Raw genomic sequence first — 22,392 nt, forward strand, 5'->3', positions numbered from 1 at the left:
ATGCCATCCAACCATCTCATCCTCTGTCATCCCCTTCTCTTCCTGCCCTCAATCTTTCTCAGCATCCAGGTCTTTTCCAGTGAGTCGGTTCTTTGCATCAGGTGGCGAAAGTACTGGAGCTTCCGTTTCAGCATCAGCCCTTCCAATAAATTTTCAGGGTTGATTTCCTTTAGGAGGGACTGGTTGGATCTTCTTGCAATCCAAGGGACTCTCAAGGGTCTTCTCCAGCACCCAAATTCGAAAGCATCGATTCTTCAGCCCTCAGCTTTCTTTATGGTCCAACTCTCACATCTGTACATGACTGCTAGAGCCCTGAGCCTCCCCAGACCTCTGTCCTGAGGAAGGAGGGATCCCTTCTCTGTCCTGGGACACCATCAGTAGGCCCTGCTGGTCAGTGTATATAAAAGTGCTCTCGCCTGAGCCCTAGGAGAGGGCTCTGGGTGGCCTTGCGGGCCTAGCATGGGCACAGGACTTGGTGCTTGTTGAAGCTGGTCACTTGGATGCCCCTTCTGCTGGAGCAGACCTCCAGCGGCATGCAGAATGTGGCAGCTGGCAAGGGCCAGCAGGCCATTGTAGCCCCTAGCAGGAGCCCTGTGGGCTGGCTCCAGGGGAGCCAGCTGCTGTGGCCTCCCACATTCAGGACATGCTTGGGGAGCAACTTACATCCGCCATAACAACCACTCTTGTCTTTGCCTAAAGTGTGTGTGTGTGTGTGTGTGTGTGTGTGTGTTAGTGACTCCTTTCACCCCAAGGAGATACGTGTGGCAGGCTTCCTTTTTCTTGGGTAGAAACTTAAAACATCCCCTGTCTGTTCCCCTAAACCTGCCTCCCACCCTTGCTTTGGGTAGAGAAGCTAAAAGTTTTGCAGTGGCAGATGATGGGGCCCCAAAGCCTCAATGTGTGTGTGGTACCACCCACCCCCTCTGTAAGCACAGACAGGCTGCAAAGTCCCCCTGACTTCCCTGGAGAGAGTGCCTTCTTGAAGAAGGCTAGCTAAGTGTAAAATGTCATCTTCGCTGAAACATGCTGTTGAAACTTGCTGGAGCTTGACTTATAATGAGACCAGGGCTCACTTTTAAAGTGCTGCTTTCTCCTAAGAAGGGCAGAATTCTCTGGAAATCTTCCATTACCCAAGAGGTGTTGACATGTATGCTGTGGCCAGCACATCTCTGTTCGCCCTGTTATCAGCCTCCCCATCCCGTCCAGGCAGAGCTCCACCCGGAACACAAGAGACAGGGAAGAAGCTGCAGAAGTTGGGGGGGCAGGTGCACCAAGGAGAGGAGCAGAGAGAGAAGATGGAGGGGGCGGAGGCGGCTAACACTTGGCAGGTTTTCTTGGTAGAACAGAGATCCCTGGACACGTGTGGATACCTCTCAGCTGGAGATCATCTCAATAGACTCTAAGTCACGCTTAGCAACAGTTCAGATTAAATAAAGATTCCTACTGGGAAAATAAGAAAGAATAGGCATTTTGTTCAGTTGTAAAAGGGAGTGCAAGTTGATCCAGTTGTTATGACCTGATGACATTGTTAATGTGTGTCGTGTGTGTGTGTGTGTGTGTGCATGTGTTAATCGATCAATCATGTCTGACTCTTTGCAACCATATGGACTGTAGCCTGCCCGATTCCTCTGTCCATGGGATTCCCCAGGCCAGAATACTGGAACCATTCCTTTCTCCAGAGGATCTTCCCCACCCAGGGATCCAACCTGGTCTTCTGCATTGCAGGCAGATTCTTTACCAACTGAGCCACCAGGAAGCCCACACATACGATGTTGCTTGAACGCTCTGTGACGGTCGCAAGTGTCCCCTCTTCCAGGGAGGAGGGGCGCAGGCAGCAGTGCGTGGTCTCTGTATGGTTAGAACATTGTAGATCTATAGCTGAGTCTCTGTGCCATACAGCAGAAGCTCACACAATGTGTAAATCAGCTCTACTCCAGTAAAAATGGATCATCAATGGAACGGGTGTGTTTCGCACACATTGTAAGAAGGTTTATTCTATTTCCGATAAATGTCATCTCAACTCAATTTTAATGAACTTTACTACAAAATTATTTTTTAAGTCCAAATGTGTCCCCTGCCCTCTTCTCTATGGAAAAAAGTTAAATGAAAAGTAAGAAAAGAAATGAGATAGCATTTGAGCTTTTTTTTTTTTTCCGCAGATTTCCTTTTAATAGCAAACACTTGATCTGGCTGTTGGTGACAGAACTCAAGTGGATGGGTAGATGTTTTCTTTTTTAAAAAAACACAGAGTGATTTAACAGAAATAGAAATTTTCATTGCTTCTGTGAGTACCAAATGTTGAAATTCTATATGTCACCTAGAGCAATGTAATAACACATTTTAATAACTCTCACTGGAGTTCTGAAAAGAACTCTTCCTTCAAAGAAACTTCCAATAATCATTGTGAAAAGCCTAGGAAAAAAGAAGTACATCTTTTTGTTTCAAAGACAAACGGAGATGGTTCCTGCTACATCAAAACTGAGAAGCCCATTAACCGAATTTTAGGCAGAGAAATGAAATATAACCAACAGGAGGCTTCTGAGTAAGTGTGGTAAGAAGAGCTGTCAACTAAGATACATATATTAGCCCATGCAGCTTGGTGTCTGAAGGGCTGGTTTGGGGCTGAACAAAAATATTCTCTGAGTCTCCCCGAAGTCAGTAGCTGGAGCCAAACGTTCCAAAGGCTTACACTGACACAATGAAAAGAGACAATTTGCTTGGAAGGCTGTGGCTAATTTATAACACAATGTCCAATGTCATGGTTAGTTTTGTTGCAAAAATTTGGCAGTTTCACCCAGTCTCAGGCAGCCTGAAAAGATGTGAGCGATTCTGGCCACAGCATCTCCCGCTCGCGAGATGTTCCAAATGGTTCAAACAAGCCCTTTCATAGAGACGCAGGGGCCAAGTGTGCTCAAAGGAATGAAGGAAACAAAGGTGGCTCTGAAGTCATTTCCCCGCACTGGGTCCAGCCATCCGGTTTCACTCTTTCCCCATTGAACGGGCAGAATGCGACAGGAAGAGCCCGGATGAAAGGGAACAAACAAGCTGATGTGTTTGGGGAGAGAATGGAGAGAGGCCGGGGCTCTGAGCTGCTAAACTCTCATTCTAGGTTTTCAGAAGGGACTGAATGATGAATTATAGAAACCTGAAAGGTAATAAAATATGGGTCACTGAAGCGCTGAGGCCAAGTTCCTAAAACACCTGCAGAGACAGAAGGTTCTAGAAGTCAGCGGGGCCCTGTGGTCGCCCGGGCAGACACCCTGCCCAAGGCACAGAAGGGGACTGTTTGGAGGCTCACCTGTTGTTTTCCCGTTGGCTGGCAGTCCTTCCCCATCTGCGAGAGCCAGCGGCTGGATCTGACTCCAGATTAGACCACCAGGAGGGGAAAAAGAAAGGCAGTGTGCAGACTTCCCAGGGTGCAGTTAAGGAGACTGGAGCTGGGGGGCCACCTCCTTCCTCTCCCAAAGGCGCTCTGACCTGGAAATATTTACTCCGGTGAAGACATCCGCGTTGAGCGTGCAAATCTCCCTCGCTGAAATAGTCTAAGGCTTTTCTGCTCAAAGCCTCAGCCTGTTTATGTCTGACAGAGTCCTGGTGCCTGGCTGGTGGATAGCAGCTAGCCTGTAGCCTCAGCAGGACTTATTTGAGCCTCAGTTTCCTCATCAGTAAAATGGGTATAACAGTGTTTGTCTCCTAGGGCTATTATAAAGGTTAGGAGAAAATATGAGGAAGGTGCCTTGCCCAGAGTCTGGCACATAGTAGCTGCTTAGTAAAATCATAACGGGGGCTTCCCAGGTGGCGCTAGTGATAAAGAACCCATCTGCCAATGCAGCAGACTAGGAGATGCGTGTTTGATTCCCAGGTCAGGAAGATCCCCTGGACATGGCAACCCACTCCAGCATTCTTGCCTGGAGAATCCCATGGACAGAGAAGCCTGGTGGGCTAGAGTCCATGGTGTTACAAAGAGCCAGACACGACTGAAGCAACTTAGCATGCAACAGGCAAAATGATAACAGTAACTAATACTACTGAGTTTTCGCCATATGCCAGGTACCATGGAGGGACTTTACGGTTTTCATTCAGACTGAGGTGGTGTTCCAGCTGTGTGTGCTGTGGGTGCATGCTTTCTCTGGACCACAGATAGGGAGTTTTTATTTATTTATTTCTGGTTGCTCTGGGTCTTCACTGCCGCATGCAAGCTTTCTCTAGTTGTGGCAAGCAGGGGCTACTCTCAAGTTGCAATGCAAGGGCTTCTCATTGTGGTGGCTTCTCTGGTTGCAGAGTATGGGCTCTGGGCACACGGGCTCAGTAGCGGCACCTTGCAGGCTTGGTTGACCCTTGGCAAGTGGGATCTTCCTGGATCAGGGATCAAACCCATGTCCCCCGCATTGGCAGGCAGAGTCTTAACCACTGCACCGCCAGGGAAATCCTTGCCCATGAACAACATACATTGCCTGTTTGCTCCCCCTCTAGTTTGGAGGCTCCACAGGAGTGGTGTTCTTCTCTGTACCCCACGCCTTGAGCAGGGCTGACCCCTCCCTATTAGGTGCTCAATAAACACCTGAATGAACGAGTGGGCTCACTGCCTTCGTAACTTCTAATCTACTTGAGGGCACGGGGCAGACACATCTGAACCCCTGACTAGCCATGTCAGGTTATGGGGTATGCTGAGCATCGGAGCTGCTATGGTTCAGAGCACACGGAGCCACCAGGTAAAGCATCTGCCTGCAATGCTGGAGGCCTGGGTTCAATCCCTGGGTCAGGAAGATTCCCCTGGCGAATGAAATGGCAACGCACTCTAGTATTTTTGCCTGGAAAATCCCGTGGACAGAAGAGCCCGTCAGGCTACAGTCCAGGGGGTCACAAAGAGTCGGACAGGACTGAGCAGCTAACTTAACTTACAGAGTCTGGAGCAGGGAGCCGGTGGAGCCTGAGATGCTGAGATGCTTCAGTGCAGTCAGTGCACAGGTGGTACTGATTCTGCTGGTCTGAGAATCAGGGCTTAAGCATTTCAAAGAGGGAGCAGCTGCTCACGGTTGAGGCCTCTTGGAGGAGAGTTTGGTAAGCAGGGGCACCTAGAGGGCCGGTGGTTGAGAGGGACAGGAGGGTGGGGGGCCGGCCCTGGGAGCTGGAATGGAGAACGGGGGCAGGGTAGAAAGACAAGCCTAGAGGGCGGCGGGCGGCAGGAAGAGGGGCAGCGCGGGACAGTCACCAACCACAGCCGTGGTGATACGCACCCTCTCTCTGCCATCTTATCTTCCGTCTTCAAAAGCAGTTCATGGAAGGATTGAGACACCTGCACGCTGCCTTCCTCTCGCCTGTCAGCGAGTCCAAAACATGTTTTCAGAGATGTCACAACCCAGGGTTGCCCCACAGGGCGTGGTGGAGGGGACAGAGCGAGCTCTGAGCTGCTGAAGTGTGCGGGCAGATGTCCTGCCGGGGCAGCCGCCCAGCCGGTTCTCACCACCGGGATGGCTGTGCGACATGCCCATGGACCCTCTTGCTCTTTAAAAAAAAATTTATTTTAATTTAATTTATTTTAAAAAGTGCTTTGGCTGTGTTGGGTGCTCCTTGCCGAGCGTGGGCTTTCTCTAGTTGCAGCGAGTGGGAGCGGCTCTCTGGTTGCCGTGTGCAGGCGTCTCACTGTGACGGCTTCTCTTGTTGTGGCCCACAGGCTTGTTTGCCCCACGGCATGTGGGACTCATTGGAAAAGACCCTGATGCTGGGAAAGACTAGGGGTGGGAGGAGAAGGAGGAGATGGTTGGATAACATCACCAACTCAACGGACGTGAGTCTGAGCAAGCTCTGGGAGTTGGTGATGGACAGGGAGGCCTGGTGTGCTGTGGTTCGTGGGGTCGCAGAGAGTCGGACACGACTGAGCGAATGAACTGAGCTGATGTGGGATCTTCCCACACCAGGGATTGAACCTGTGTCCCCTGTATTGCGAGGCGGATTCTTGATTACTGGACCACGAGGGAAGCCCTTGCCCTTATTTTTTTGCTAACTATTTTCACATCTGTCATCTCCTGTGAGCCTTACGGTATTGAGAGAGCATCTGCCCATTTTGCAGGTGAGGAAACCGAGGCCCAGAGGGAGCGAAGGCCCATCTAGTCTCACTTGGGCTCAGAGCCCAGACTAAGACAAGCAGGGAGGGACTCCACTTCTTTCACCTGGTGAGTCCTGCCTCGATGAGCATGCAGACGGGATGGAGACCAGGAGACCAGCAGTTCTTCTTCCGGGAAAAGCCTTCTAGGAAGCGTGTGGAATGATGAGTTCTTAGTCACCAGGATGGGACCCCATCCAGGCTCCCAGTCGCTGGAATGCCAGAATATTCTAGAATCTCCCTTGGGTGGACTTGGCCTCCATCATCTCCTCCCACTAATGGGAAGGAAAGGGGTGCAGCTGTGGCAAATGGCACTGCTTCCCACATTGCCTGGAGGCTAAGGTCAGGGCCAATTTCATGCTCCTTCATCCCTTTTTATGACCCTTATTTCCCTGGCACATAGCAGCTGCTTGAGTCCAAATGAGGAGACAGGAAGTATTATATTGCATTAATAACACTCAGGGAGAGCAGTGAGACCATTTATTAGCTCGTTTAACTCCTCCCGATTTAACGGTGGATCCATTTAAAGCGATGGAGGGCCATCAGCGCAAGGTTTCACTTGCTTTTGTAAAGCAGGGGCTCGCCTGCATTTTCAGGTTCTTGCCCGCTCACCCATAAAGCTGGACTCCTGGGCCCTTTGTCCCAGGGAGGAAGTGAGGCAGCTAGCGGTCTTCAGGTGTAAAATCCTGGGGTGCTGAGAGTAGCAGGCAAGCAGTGTTGCGGGGGCCAGCCTGGATCGAGACAGGAGCTTCTTTCCATCTCCTGTGCCCAGCGTGGCCCGAGCCAGCTGGCTGCTCCCCTGCCCCTGCCGGCTTCTGATCTCCTCCACTGTTAGTCCGCTTGCTCCGAGCTAGCGTCACAGAGAGGGGCCAGAGGGATTTGCTGCTGCTCGAGAGGCCTCGCCATGCCCTCTGGGGTGCAACTGCTCTCGGTCACCCTCTGCGTGCCTCCTGCTTTCAGACCACCACGCCACTGTGGCTTCATGGCCCCTGAGTTGGCACCGCACACATCGGCCTCAATCCTACGCAGCCCAGACTCTCCACCAACCACTTCTCAGTAACATCTACTGTGTGTTCAGTCTCTCAGTCGTGTCCAGCTCTGCGACCGCATGGACTGCAGCCCGCCAGGCTCCTCCATCCATGGGGATTCTCCAGGTAAGCATGCTAGAGTGGGTTGCCATGCGCTTCTCCAGGGGGTCTTCCCAACCCAGGGATCAAACCCAGGTCTCCCACTCCACAGGCGGATACTTTACCACCTAAGCCACCAAAAAAGCTGAAGCAAACGACCCCGAAGGGACATGTCATCCATTAGGCTATGCGGCCAACATCTACTTCTGGTTTTAATTTTTGCTCCCTTGCTTTCCTGTGTCTGGCTCCTCGCTCCATCACACACAGTCACTCAGCACAAAGCCAGCTCCAGGCCCTACTCATGTTTGCCCAAACCCACCCCCCACCCCCGCCCCCGCCATCCCAGTAACAGAATTCACCCTCTTCTGATACACTCTTCACCTGAGTGTATCTTTGCCAATGGTCACTCTATCTTCTAGGCACATGCCATGCCTGCCCCAACAGGACTTCCAGGGAATAAAATTCTGTTTATTTTATTGCACTAATAAGAGAGAACTCACCTGCCAATGCAGACCACGGGTTTGATCCCTGGATCGGGAGGATTCCCTTGGAGAAGGGCGTGGTAACTCGCTCCAGTATTCTTGCCTGGAGAGACCCATGGACAGAGGAGCCTGGCGGGTGCTGCTGATGCAGGAGGTGCAGATTCAGTACCCAGGGAGTTAAGATCCTACATGTCACGCGGCCCTGGTGAGGAGAATGTAAGCAGGTCAGGTCGGTCCTTCCCACTCAAAAGCTCGTGGAGGCTTTCCAACACACTTAGGATGGAATCCAGGGGCCCAATGGTTCCACTCAATTCTGCCCTTGGATTTTTCATGTTTGGGGAACCAACTGCCACTTTTGAAGTCTGGCGCCTGTGCTGGAGGGCCCCCGGGAGACAGAGGCCTGCCTCTTGACCCCTGGTCCTGCCTCTCCTGCACGCCCAGCGTCCCTGCCCTGCAGGCGCCGTGGACCTTCCTGCGACACCCAGCCCTGTCCCCGCCTTGGCTCTACTGCCCCCTGGTTTCCTCTCCTGCAGCCCCTTCCTGGCAGACCCTCTGGGTGCTCACCCTCCTGCCGATTTCTTCTCCCGTCATCTTATCCCTACTGCCTTCCCCGACCCTAGAAACACATGGTGACCATCATGCCTTTGCCCTTGAGCTTTGTTTTCTTTCTTATTCCAACATGCACGTTGTTGGAATCGCGTCTGCCTCTTTGTGACCCCCTGGACTGTAGCCCATCAGGCTCCTCTGTCCGTGGGATTTTTCCAGGCAAAATTACTGACGTAGGTTGCCGTCTCCTTCTCCAGGGGATCTTCCCAACCCAGGGATGGAACCAGCGTCTCTGCATTGGCAGGCAGATGCTTTACCACTGCGCCGCCTGGGAAGCCCTTCCTATTCTGAATCATATTATACATAATTTTGTTCTCGCAGCCTAGGATGGTGCCTGGAACATGTAAACTCCTGGATAAATACTTGCTGAATGAATGAATAAGTGTATCCCAGCCATCATGTTCCTTTATCACCTTCAGACTGTTTTGCTGCCCAAATTGGAGACTTTCTTAAGATGCTTTTGTGACTTTAGGAAACTTACCATCCACAGTGGATTTGGTGGATGTGTGCAAAGTCACTTCAGTCAAGTCTGACTCTTTGTGACCCCGTGCACTGTAGCCCACCAGGCTCCTCTGTCCATGGGATTCTCCAGGCAAGAATACTGGAGTGGATTGCCATCCCCTCCTCCAGGGGATTTTCCCAACCCAGGTATCAAACCCACATCTCCTGCATGGGCAGGCAGTTTCTTTACCACTAGCACCATCTGAGAAGCTTCAGTGGATTTGGTAACTGACCCCTATTCTCTCTCGTCCCAGTTTCCTGGGTTACTGCACAGCCTCAGACAGCCAGCGCCCATCTGCCGCCAGCCTCCAATTAGCACTGGATGCCAAGTTCTGTGGGAGGTCAACTCCAGCCTGTCGTGAAAGCAGCCAAACCTTCCCTTCTCCTTTGCTGGACCTGTGTATGTCCCACTGAGAGGCCGGACACCAGACAGCCTCCCATTTCTCCTTTTGGACTTCCTCCTGGGCTGTTAGCAGGGTTGAGCAATTGCTTTCATGCTGCAAGCTGCTTTTGTTCACTTTTGCCCCCGGGGAGCATTTTCCTTCCTTGGTTGGATGGTGGCATCAGTATGTATCCATTGCCAGCGCTCCTGGGTGGCTGAGAACAAATGGCTAACCCTCAGGATCTTGCGGCTTCCCTGGTGGCTCAGCTGGTAAAGAATCTGCCTGCAATGTGGGAGACCTGAGTTCAGTCCTGGGGTTGAGAAGATCCTCTGGAGAAGGGAACAGCTACCCACTCCAGTATTCTGGCCTGGAGAATTCCATGGACTGTATAATCCATGGGGTCACAAAGAGTCAGACATGACTGAGCAACTTTCACTTTCAGGATCTTGAGAAATAATAAAAGGGTGATTTCAAGCCACTACATTTGGAGGTAGTTTTTCTACCCCAATATATAATTGAAACAGTCCCCCAGCCCTTATTGGTGCATAACTCTTATCTGCATTTCCTAACTAGGAAATATATTTCCATGGGCTTGCCCCACCTCTGACCACATGCAGTGAGAAGAGCTCTCATCTCCTTTTGTCAGGGTATGTGGATTTCTGCATGAAAAAGAAAACACAAGATAACAGCAGCTGAAACAAGGTAATTTCCCCCCCTCTCTTGTAAAGGAAATCTGAGGATAGGTGATACCAGGGCTGCTCTGGTAAGTCCTCTAGCTTTTTGCTCTATTTTATATTTGGCTTCTACCCTCAAGATCACCTCACTTTTCAGGATGGCTGCTGGAGCTCCAGCCATTAGGCCTATATTCCAAGTGGTAGGAACAAGGAATGACAGAGGATTAAAAAAAAAGAATACCTCCCAGCATCCTTTACATAATTTTCTCTAAAGGCTCACTTAATACCTTCACTTTGGTCTTATTAACCAATATTTATTAATCACATGGCTGAATCTAGCTTCAAGGGTCACTGGGAGGGACCCCTCTGACACTACTGGTGGGAACGTAAATTGGTACACCACTATGGAGAACAGTATGGAGCATCCTTGAAAAACTAAAAATAGAACTACCATATGATCCAGCAGTCCCACTCCTGGGCATGTATCCACAGAAAAACCGTAATTTGAAAAGATACATGCACCCCTATGTTCGTATCCAAGACACTGAAACAGCCTAAGTGTCCACCCACAGAGGAACGGGTAAAGAAGATGCACTTCCTACATACAATGAAATATTGCTCAGCCATAAAAAAGGGTGAAATAATGCCATTTGCAGCAACACACATGGACCTAGAGATTATCACACTAAGTGAACTGAGGCAGAGAAAAAGCACTCATACGCTGAATCTAATTTTAAAAATGGTACAGGTGAACTTATTTACAAAACAGAAAGAGACTTACAAAACAAACTTATGGTTACCAAAGGGGAAACATACACACACCACTACAACATATAGGTTAGATAACCAACAAGGACCTACTGTATAACTCAGGGAGCTCTATTCAATATTCTGTGACAATCTATATGAGAAAAGAATCTGAAAAAGAAAAGAATATACATGTATAACTGGATCACTTTGCTGTACACCTGAAACTAATGCAACATTGTAAATCAATTATATGCTAAAATACTTTTTTAAAAGGAATACTGGGGAATGTGGGCTTCCCAGGTGGTACTAGTGGTAAAAAAAAAAAAATCTGCTTGCCAAGGCAGGAGACCTGAGAGATGTGGGTTCGATCCCTGGGTGGGAAGATCCCCTGGAGGAGGGCATGGCAACCCACTGCAGTATTCTTGCCTGGAGAATCCCAGGGACAGAGGAGCCTGGGTCTTCAGTCCTTGAGGTCACACAGAGTGGGTCACGCCTAAAGCAACTTAGCACACGTGCACTGGGGAATGAACTCGCATGTCTCAGCCCACTGCGACTCTTCATAAAACCTGATGCTAAGGGTTCTGATGCTAAAGAAGAAAGAGAGGTGATAGGTGACTAAGCGAGGATGAAGTTCTGATTGAGCAGGCACAGCAAGGGAGAGGGAGCCTTCCAAGCTGAGGGAAGGGAGGGTGGCTGCAGGCTGCTATGTCCCAGACAGCCGCGGACATTAGCTGCGACCTCTCTACTCTCTCCAGCCCACAGGCTCCCAAAGCCTGCTTCTGTAGCCTCCTCCTTTCTTGGCTCTGCTGCCTGGAACCTCACACCACCCCACCTGCCCTCAGAGAAGCAGCTACAGTCTTTCAGGGCTCTTGCCCCGGTCAGGCTCCCTCAAGAGGAGAAGGGGGTGACAGAGGATGAGATGGTTGGATGGCATCACTGATTCAATGGACGTGAGTTTGGGTAAACTCCAGGAGTTGGTGGTGGACAGGGAGGCCTGGCGTGCTGCAGTCCATGGCGTCGCAAAGAGTCGGACACGGCTGAGCAACTGAACAACAAAATCAGCCTCTCAGCTGCACTCAGCAGGGAAAGGGGGTCCCAGCCCTGCAGCTTGAGTTTGATAAAACTTTTCTAGGTCAGCGTTGGGCTCCTTGTGTCATATTCGGTTGTGCTTGTCTTGTGGAAACCACAGGGTAGGAGCGCAACCCTGGTGGGATTCCCCGCTTAAGCCTTTCCCCGCCCGTTCACAGTCATTTGTGGAAGTGGCCTCCTAGGCTGGGCACTAGGACCCAGAAGCTTCTTTGGACAGGCCGGCAGGACAGCGGACCTCCCCCATTCCCTTAGGTGTTAAGGGGTCCTGGTGGGTTCTGGAAGGAGAAGAAAGGTGGTCTTCACTGCCAGGCCGCCAGGATGACCCCATGTCATGGAACCCAAGTTGTATGTGATTGACTCTATTTTCTTTTCTCCTTCTAATGTAAGTCTCGTTTGCTTTTCTGCTTGCTTAGTTGCTCATTCGTGTCCGACTCTGTAACCCCAAGGACTGTAGTCCACCGGGCTCCTCTGTCCATGGGATTTCCCAGGCAAGAATACTGGAGTGGGTTGCCATTTCCTTCTCCAGGGGATCTTCCTGAGCCAGGGAATGAACCTGCATCTCCTGTGTCTTGCATTGCAAGGGGACTCTTTTACCCGCTGAGCCGTCGAGGAAGCTCCGATAAGACAGTAGACAGAGCTCCAGTTCACTTTTCTCTAAGTTACCTAATGTGTATCACAATCAAATCTGCCCCCTATCTAATAATCTGAGCTCTAATAGGCCCCTGTGTGTACCAGTGTAGCTGAACCAAATGTGCTGTGATTCATGGGGGCCGTTGTTTACCTCACAAAATAAAAGACCTACGAATAACACTTTTTGCATCTTGCTTTTCTTACCGTTAGAATCCCTGGGAAAGAATCACAGTCATGAGTCCTGTGGCAGTTGGTCACCTGAAAAGGTGGGGAAAAAGTTCGGGGAGGGATGTTTCTTGCAGTGGAGGAAACAATTACCAAAGGCGGCACTCTCATGGAGAGAATGACCTGGGAGCATGTTGGTCTCCAGAGGCCTTGTCCGATCTGCAGTGGCCTCGGCCTGCAGGGACTTGGAGCAGGGCCTGGGTTTCCAGCCCGAGACTGAAGCCAGGCCACAGCAGTGCAAGCATCAGAGCCTAGCCATTAGACAAGGGGTCGGTGACAAGTGCGGCCCCTCAGCTTTACAGAAAAGAATTTCCATAAAGACGGAAAGTAGCGAAGAAAGTAAAGTATTTAAAGAGGAAAAGGGTACAATATGAGTGGATAGACACATGGGCAGAATCAGAGAGCAAGTCCCTGAGTTGTACCCTCATGGCAGTTTAAATCACTTAAAATGGACTTTTCTTCCGGTTTTCCTTTGGCCAATCATTTTGATTTGCCTGACTCATTGTCCATATTTGGTATATCTCAGGATCCTTCCGTGGATGCACACGCATCTCTTAGCGTAGATGGATCCTACCACAAAGGCCTGTGGGTAGCCTAGCATCACTCCCCTTTGACCTCCAAGGAGTCTTTCTGCACACGTGTGGTCACGGACTCTGATAGTGAGAAATCTGTGGTCTGGGCGGGGCCCAGCCATCTCCCTTAATTGTCCTGCTAATTTTGTCTTGGAGTTTCAGTCTCAGGGAATGAAGCTCCAGTTGCTTCAAATTGGGGGTGGGGGCACATCTACCTCCTGCCTCAAATCCATAAAGGGGAAGGGGCAGGGGCATGGAGCTGGGGAGAGGGCTGGAGGCGGCCGCTGGCCAGACTGCAAGCTGTTCAGGAAACCAAGGACAGCACCATCTTCACGGACATGTCTGGCCACCGGTGGCCCACAGAACAGCCCATTTTCCTGGAGCTGCCAGGACCATCGCTTTCCCAGGGGAACAGGGCCAGGCCCCCAGGGTGGCCGGGACCACTGGGGGTAATGGCGGCCGCTGCCCAGACATGAATGGATGGGGAGGGATCAGCTGGGAGAAAAACATCTTCCCCTCTTTGCTATGAATTATTCCAGAGTATCTGAGAATATCATCTAATGTAAGTGAAAACTCGGAGTCAGGTGGACGGGTGGAGGGCGTGACTGAACATGTCTGCTGAGTGGTTTTGGCCCACCAGGCTCTCTTCTGAGCTTTTCACTCAGACAGCCTCATTTCATCCCATAGCCCTATGAGGTCAGGGAGTGTTTTTTGGTTTGTTTTTGGCTCTTTAACTTTTACTTTTTTCGGCCGGGCCGTGTGGGATGCGGGATCTTAGTTTCCCAACCAGGGACTGAACCTGCGCCCCCTGCTTTGGAAGTGTGAGGCCTCCACTGCTGGGCCTCCAGGGCGGTCCTGGCCGATGCTGCCATTATGTCTCCTCTCTCAGGTGGGGAAACTGCGGCGTGAAGTGACTTGCTCCCAGCTGGTCCTGCCCACGGGCAGACTCACTCTGCCAGCAGCATCTGCCAGCGCTGGGGTCGCAGCTGGGGCTCTGTGTCCTGGGCCTGTTCATAGAAAGAAGCCCAGGAGGAACCTCATTTTCTAGAAATGGCACCAAAGTCAAAGAGAAGAGACTGTCCCCAGCTCCATCCTGCCCACGGCCCCTCTGGGCCTCTGTTTTTCCATCTGTGAAATGAGGGGCTGCACTGTGACCTCTTTGGGACCTTTCTCCCTTACACATCTCTAATCAGCTTGCTCACACAGAAGGACATTAATGACGGATGAGGCTCCCTGTGTTTTTTTTTTTTCTATAAATCTTTGCACTTGGTTCTATAGCTATTGGAGACCAATGAGGAAATAAGAAGCTGGGCAGTTATTATTTGGGAGATGAGTACATGCAGGACCTTCGGATAACTTTGTAATAACTTCATGCAGGGGACCACCCAGTTTCGTTGTGTCTAAGAGATCCAGAGACGTTAATGAGGTTTAAAATGGTCAGAGGGAGGTCACCCTCATTAATAACAAAGATAAAACAGCTCAACAAATCTCTCAGACATTTGGAGTATGCTTGAAAATAGTGAGCAAGTGATATAGTCACTCAAGTTTCCCTGCTTTGGGTCCCAAGATACAATCAGACCATGTGTGACACTGTAGAACTGTGTGGAATAGTGTTGAACAGTCTGGAACCATCTAGAACAGTGCATGTGTGCTAAGTTGCTTCAGTCATGTCCGACTCTTTGTGACCCCATGGACTGTAGCCCGCCAGGCTCCTCTGTCCAGGCAAGAATACTGGAGTGGGTTGCCGTGTTTGTCTAGAACAGTGGGGAGGACTATTCTTGGTCTTGGCCTTGGCTCTGCCCTGTAATCCTGGGACTCTCTAAGCCCGGTCAGCCTTGATTGCTTCCCCTGCCATATTGAAGCGATGGTAACCCACTCTGCTGACCTCATGGAGGTGATGGCTCTGGGAAACAGAAACGTTCGGTAGGACCTGCCCCCTTGAAAGAGACGCGAGTTCACTGAGACGCAGCACAGATCCTCGGGACACACTGGGCTTTCTTTGAGGCTAATGGTTTGGAAAAGACCCTGATGCTGGGAAAGATTGAAGGCAGGAGAAGGGGATGGTTAGATGGCATCACTGACTCAATGGACATGAGTTGGAGCAAGCTCCAGGAGACGGTGAATGACAGGAAAGCTGGCGTGCTGCAGTCCATGGGGTCTCAAAGAGTCAGACATGACTGAGCAGCTGAGTGATTGCTCAGAAATGTGATCTCACTCAGCATTGCTGAGTGATCTCAGCAATGATTTGATTTGCCAGAATCTTCTCCATAGAAATAGACTCTTCTCTTGACATTCCATCTGTTTTCCTCTGACCTAGGAGAGCGGCTCTTGATGTTTGATGAAGCTGAGGAGCTGACTGGAGTCACTATAGCTGGCTTCTTAAATTTTTCTTGCTGACGAATTCTGACAGTTTATAACCTATAGGAGAGGAATAAAGCGATACCTTGGGGAAGACATATCTTCCACACAGCTCTCTCGCTCTGAAAGAATTCTGGATAAGATGAAAATAAAGCTGTATTCTAATTTCTATAAAAACAACGTCCTACCCTGCATCCACCTTGCCTACTCCGTTTCTGTCCAAGAGCACTAACTAAATGAAAAGAACCCTTTTCAAAGTCAGTTCTGTGTTAGTTTGTTATCCAGGATATACACGATCAGTGTTGATCTTCATGGTGACTTGGAGAGGTAGGAATTTTCCAGAAGAAATTAAAGTTGAGGAGTGGGTGCCAGGCATACAACAGGTAGGTGGTGCTGGGATTTGAACCAAGACATACCTGACTCTAAGAGCTCAGCTATTCCCTATGCAATTAACTTGGCTTCCCAGGTGGCTCAGTGGTAAAGAATCCGCCTGCAATGCACAAGACGTGGGTTCAGTCCCTGAGTTGGGAAGATCCTCTGAAGAAGGAAATGGCAACCCACTCCAATATCCTTGCCTGGGAAATTGCATGGACAGAGGAGCCTGGCGGGCTGCAGTCCACGGGGTTGCAAGAGAGTCAGAGCCTGGTGGGCTGCAGTCCACGGGGTCGCAAGAGAGTCAGACATGACTTAGCAACTAAATAGCGGCAAAGCAGCAGAATGTTGGAGTGAGAGCTTCAACTCTCAGCTGATGGAGGTGTTAGCTCTCCCCTGGCACCTTAATTCCACAGCTGTCTAGTTTTTGGAAGCCTTGTCCTGTGGCTCATTGATAATGTTCCTTTCTTTAGAGATCTAGATGGGACTCCTAGACTCCTGAGACCCTCTCCCCAAAAAGGGTCATCATCCTGCCAAGACTGACCAGGACGGTGCTCCCCCAGCTCCAGGGGGCTCAACTGAAGACTGAAGGTTGGCATGAAGCCGCATTGCCGTTGCTCTGTGGGGCCACCGGAGGAGTTGATGCCCCTCCACACTGTCCCCTCACGAGCGGGCTGGGCTGGCCTTTGAGGCCCCGGGCTGCAGACTTCATTCTGCCACCGCTGGCTGGGTCACCTCTGGCCACCACGTCTCCGGGATCCACTCACGTAGGGGTCAACTCCCTCATTAGGGCTTTTCAAGTTCTGACTCCGAAATAGAGTTGCCATGTTCTTAGAGAGTCAGGTTCCAGCCCTTTGGCCCCTGTGGAACAGTAGGGAATGAAAACAGGGGTGCCCTTTTCTGTTGGAAACTGATTTATTTCGCAATCACACTAGCGGTCATTGGGGATACCTGGCCAGGCACCTACCTGGTCAGCTCTCCATTGTAGCTGTTCTTTGACAGCTGAAGGGAAATCAGAGTTTTGTATTTTCACAGTGTCCGTAAACTCCAGTATCTCATCATTCTGGAAGTGGGGGTTGGAGGAAATGGTGCTTTATTGCTATGTCCCTTAAACTGTGTGTTATAATTGAACTGCATCTGCCAAAAAAAGATAAACGGGAAGTCCTAACCCCCAGAACCTCAGAATGTGACTTTACCTGGCGACAGGGTCTTTACAGAGGCCTGTCACTGCTTCACTCAGTTGTGTCTGGCTTTTGCAACCCCATGGACTATGTATAGCCCATCAGGCTCCTCTGTCCATGGAACTCTCCCGGCAAGTTACCAGAGTGGGCTGTCCTTCCCTTCTCCAGGGGATCTTCCCCACCCAGGGATGGAACCAAGGTCTCCTGCATTGCAAGCAGATTCTTAAGCATTTTACAGAGGTAATCGTGTTGAAATAGGGTCATTACAATGGGCCCAGTTCTATGTGACGGTGTCCTCAGAGGAAGGGGGACTCAGAGACAAACATAGAGGGAAGACGATGTGCAGATACAGGGAGAAGAGGACCGTCTCCAATCAGATGCTCCCACACAGCCTCAGAACCCTGCAGACACCTTGGTCTCAGACCTCCAGCCCCCAGGTCTGTGAGAAAGCAAATTTCTCTGAGTTGTTTAAGCCACTCAGTTTGTGGTACTTCACTCTGGAAGCCCTAGGAAACCGATGCGCAGCGTAAGATGGCTTTCCAGCTGAAAGAAACTGGACTTGGTTCTGAGAAGGGGGGTAAGGGCCCGGTGTCCCATGACGGAAACAGGAGACAAACGCCACTGGGGACCCAGGGACATTCCGGCTCTGTCCCTCATTGCCCTTTTCCACCTTTTCCAAAGAGAAGGTGAGACATGGGCTGACTTTCCTCCACGTAGTACTGTCCCCTAGCCACGTTAGTTTGAAGGGATATATATATATATATATATTTCTTCTTTGAAGTGATATATACCTTTTTTCTTCTTTTTTTGACCATAGTTGGTTTACAGTATTGTGTTAATCAGGTGTACAGCAAATTGATTCAGTTACATATTATAATACATTCAGGATATATATATTCTTTTCCATTATTGATTATTATAAGCTATTGAACATCGTTCCTTTTGATATATAGTAGATCCTTATTGCTTATCTATTTAATATATTGTAGTGTGTATCTTGGAGGAGGCAATGGCACCCCACTCCAGTACTCTTGCCTGGAAAATCCCATGGACGGAGGAGCCTGGTAGGCTGCAGCCCATGGGGTCACTAAGAGTCGGACACGACTGAGCGACTTCACTTTCACTTTTCACTTTCATGCATTGGAGAAGGAGATGGCAACCCATTCCAGTGTTCTTGCCTAGAGAATCCCAGGGACAGGGGAGCCTGGTGGGCTGCCGTCTCTGGGGTTGCACAGAGTCGGACACGACTGAAGCGACTTAGCAGCAGCAGCAGTATATATCTGTGAATCCAGTACTCCTAACGTATTCCTCACCCTCCCGTTTCCCCTTTGCTAACAGTAAGTTTGTTTTTTTGTATCAGTGAGTCTATTTCTAGTTTATAAAGAAGTTCACTTCCAATGTTTTTTAGGCTCCACATCTAAGTGATAGCATGTCCTACTTGTCTCTCTCAGCCTGACTTTCTTCACTTAGCACGATCATCTCTAGGTCCAATTTTGTGGTGATATTTAAATGTGGTTGTTGTTTAATCGTTCAGTCGTATCCTACCAGCATCCCTGTCCTTCACCATCTCCTAGAGCTTGCTCAGACTCAGGCCCACTGAGTCAATGATGCCAGCCAACCATCTCATTCTCTGTCGTCCCCTTCTCCTCATGCCTTCAACCCTTCCCAGCATCAGGGTCTTTTCAAATGAGTTAGCTCTTTGCATCAGGTGGCCAAAGCATTGGAGTTTCAGCTTCAGCATCAGTCCTTTCAGTGCATATTCAGGACTGATTTCCTTTAGGATGGACTGGTTGGATCTCCTTGCAGTCCAAGAGACTCTCAAGAGTCTTCTCCAACACCACAATTCAAAAGCATCAATTCTTCAGCACTCAGCCTTATTTACGGTCGAACTCTCACACCCATACCTGACTACTGGAGAAGCCATAGCTTTGATGGCAAAGTAATGTCTCTGCTTTTTAATTCGATGTAAGCACTGAAGTTGCTTTAAAATTCGCCAAGTCTAGGAGAGCTCAGACTTGCTGGTTCCCTGTGGAGCGGCCTTTGCAGCTGGAACTGCCTCCTGGTGGATCTGCTTTTTCACGTTTGACGTGAAAAATGAACGGTGTTTGCACATCGTTCATTGTGCGGCAAACCCCGGTGCGTCTGGCACGGCACACCCAGGCCCGCCCAGTTTCCCAGGAGCAGAGAGGCGGCTCTGGGTCTGGCAGTTGCAGGTGACAGTCCTGACCGGTCCGGGAGCCGATGAGAAGTTCATAGGCTGTTAATAAACTGGAACCAATCGGTGAATGCGGGCCAGGCGCGCGGGGGCCGGCTGGGCCCGCGGGTCCTTGGGAGAGCTCGCACTTGTGCTGCCTTTATCTGCATATAGCAGGAGCCTGGAAGCGCCCGGCCGTTCTCAGTGTTTGTTACAGTGAATAGACATATGCCCCTCACACCAGCACAGGGAATATCTAATTAAGCTACACAATGATTGCTTATGCCCAGGGCTGTCACAAACAAGGCTCTGTCACTCTCTGCTGAGAACCACAAAATGGGAATTCGCTTTCAGGGCACGGTAATGAATATATTCGACATACATTAGAATTTATTTAGATCCCACACTCCTTAAAAAAACACAGCAAATGCCGTTTTCACAAGAATAGTTTAGATCCTATTTAAATATTTATTTTTAAATATTTTAACTCCCATTTTAACTGGGAAGAGGATCGTGGGCTGGGGGTGGGGCACGGTAGAAAGCTGTTGGTATATATTGGTTGGTTAATTACAATGTTCAGTGTAACTTGCAATGATTGTTTTTCATGAATAAGTTAAGACCTGAAGGGTGGGAGTTGTATTTTGCTCAATATTAACAGAAATGTTTGCATGTGTTCCATGAGAGCCAAAATCTTTGAGCTTAAGGAGTGAATATGTTTTTCTTAAGTTGGTCTTCCCTTCCATTACTTTAGTATATGTGGGACCCACAAGGAAATTTTCTTTTCTTTGAAGTCAAATCATTTTAGTACCTCAAACCGAAGTCCTATATCCCCTACTTAGGACTTGTGTTGCTACTTTAAATTGGGCTGTAATTTTTAACAGGGAAAAAAGCCCTTGTCTTGGTTTTGTTTTTGCTGTTTAGTCATGTCCGACTCTTTGTGACCCCATGGACTGTAGCCCAACAGGCTCCTCTGTCCATGGGATTTTCCAGGCAAGAATATTGGACTGGGTTGCTGTTTCCTCCTCCAGGGGATCTTCCCAACCCAGGGATGGAACCCATGTCTCCTGCATTGGCGGGTGGACTCTTTACTGCTGAGCCACCTAGGAAGCCCCTTATCTTGGTTTCAGACCTAAGAAATTACCTTTCCTTCTACGGTCATGGCCAAGAAGGAACTCTGATGGAAGTGGGGACACTGCATGAAGTTGCTTGGCTGGAGTATAAGAAACTGTGAAAACCACGTCAAAGAGTTTTTCATCAAGAGAAGGACTGGCTGCCTAAGTTGCAAGGCCCAGTGCAAAATGAAAATATGGGTTCTCTCATTTAAAAATCACTAGGGATTTCTAGAGGGTGACAGCAGAACATTAAACCAACCACAGAGCTCTACTGAGCATTGGAACTTGGGTGACAGACTGCAGGGGTCCCACACCCATGAAAATGGCCCTGCCAAGAACCCTTTTTGTCCTCTATAAGGAAGAGAGGAAAAGAGGACAAGGAGAGAAGAGGTGACCTTAAATCCAAATTTTATACAGCCCATGAGCCCAGAGATACTCAATCAAGATGAAATGAGTGAAAAACGATTTCAAATTTATTCTGTTCATCCTGGCCAGGTGAACTTGAAGAGAACGTGCATGCTCAGTTATTCAGTCTGACTTTTTTATGGACCCTACGGATTGGAGTCTGCCAGGCTCCTCTGTCCATGGAATTCTCCAGGCAAGAGTACTGGAGTGGGTTGCCGTTTCCTTCTCCAGGGGATGCTACCAACCCAGGGATCGAACTCGAGTCTCCTGCATTGGCAGGTGGATTCTTTACCACTGAGCCACCTGGGAAGCCCATTTAAAGAGCAGAGCAGGCCTCCAACACAAGTTGGGTTGTGAAGGTTTTGTGCTTTTGTCTTTCCAAGTGTAAAGCTGCTTTTTTCTTTCCTTTTTCATTCATGATTCTATCAGTTCAGAGAATGAGCTCTGTAAAGAACTATGCATTTGATGAACTGGTCAGAATTCTGGAGAGAAAGCAGAGATGGAAAATTCCTGCCTTCTCCAGAAAAACGAGAAATAGAAGCCTTGAGTAGCATTCGCCCAGTTGTTAAGAGCCCTGGCTGCCGTTGGGTTCTGCCCGGTAGAACAGGTGGGGTGTGGTGACTTGTGGCTTGTCTGTTCCTCATTTGCTGTGTCCCTACAACCCAACACAGATGAAGATGCCTCCTCATCCCTGGACCCTGGTCTGCCCCCACACTCACCATGAGTTTCTCCTGCAGGCCCATGGTCCCATCTGGTCCTGCCCATGAACCACCTGTCCATGGGGAAATGGCTGATTTTCCTCAGGGGCAGGATATTGCAAGAGATCTGTCAGGCTTTCTTTTTAAATTGTGCTAAAAAAACATCAAACATAAGATCTAAACCACTTTTAGGTGTACAGTTTAGTGGCATTAATGATCTATATATTGTTGTACAACTGATTGCCAGAACATTTTTGCGCCTGTTCAGCAAAGGCAAAAGGAGAAACTGTTGGCAGAGGATGAGATATCGCTGACTCAGTGGACTTGAATCTGAGCAAACTCCAGGAGATGGTGAAGCACAGGGAAGCCTGGCGTGCTACAGTCTGTGGGGTTGCAAAGAGTTGAATGGGACCTAGCGACTGAACCACAGCAGCAACCACAACTCCACAGTCATGGTTGCAGGCATCTGAAAAGGAAAGATTGTCAAACTCAGGAGGTCCTTAATAAATGTCCTTAAATGAATGGGACCACACTAAGCTGTGTAACTAAGACCTTGTGTATGACCCAACCAAGTCCCTGGGCCCCATACAAATTTTGTGACATGTTTTTTGCTGTCTCCTGATAACTATCCATTTACCAAAAAAAAAAAAAAGGTGTGTGTGGGGGGCAGGGGGGGAAAACTTTTGAATCACTTGGACTGTTTGATCCATTTCTTCTTCTTCTTCTTCTTCTTCTTTTTTTTTTTTTTGCTAGCACATGTGGGATCTTTGTTTGCCAAACAGGAATTGAACCCACGCCCCCTACAGTGAGAGTAGAGTCTTAAATCACTGGATGACCAGGGAAGGGCAACTCTGGATTTGATTGCTAAATAATCCCTAAGCCTTCACATTGAACAGTGTCTTTGTACTCTCTCAGCTATCCCAGAGCTTA

General features: G+C 49.4%; 1 long non-coding RNA gene across 1 annotated transcript; it reads right to left on the reverse strand.

The window, feature by feature from the left end:
* Window positions 1-1,956: 1,956 nt before the first annotated feature.
* LOC138434062 (uncharacterized) lies at window positions 1,957-5,354 on the reverse strand. The gene is made up of 4 exons (XR_011254629.1): window positions 5,238-5,354; window positions 4,903-5,075; window positions 3,299-3,477; window positions 1,957-3,145 (listed from the first exon to the last, which is right to left on the reverse strand). It is a non-coding gene; the product is annotated as an uncharacterized lncRNA (long non-coding RNA).
* Between the last annotated feature and the right edge of the window lie 17,038 nt (window positions 5,355-22,392).

Source organism: Ovis canadensis, chromosome 1 (assembly GCF_042477335.2).
Source record: "Ovis canadensis isolate MfBH-ARS-UI-01 breed Bighorn chromosome 1, ARS-UI_OviCan_v2, whole genome shotgun sequence".
NCBI lineage: Eukaryota > Metazoa > Chordata > Mammalia > Artiodactyla > Bovidae > Ovis > Ovis canadensis.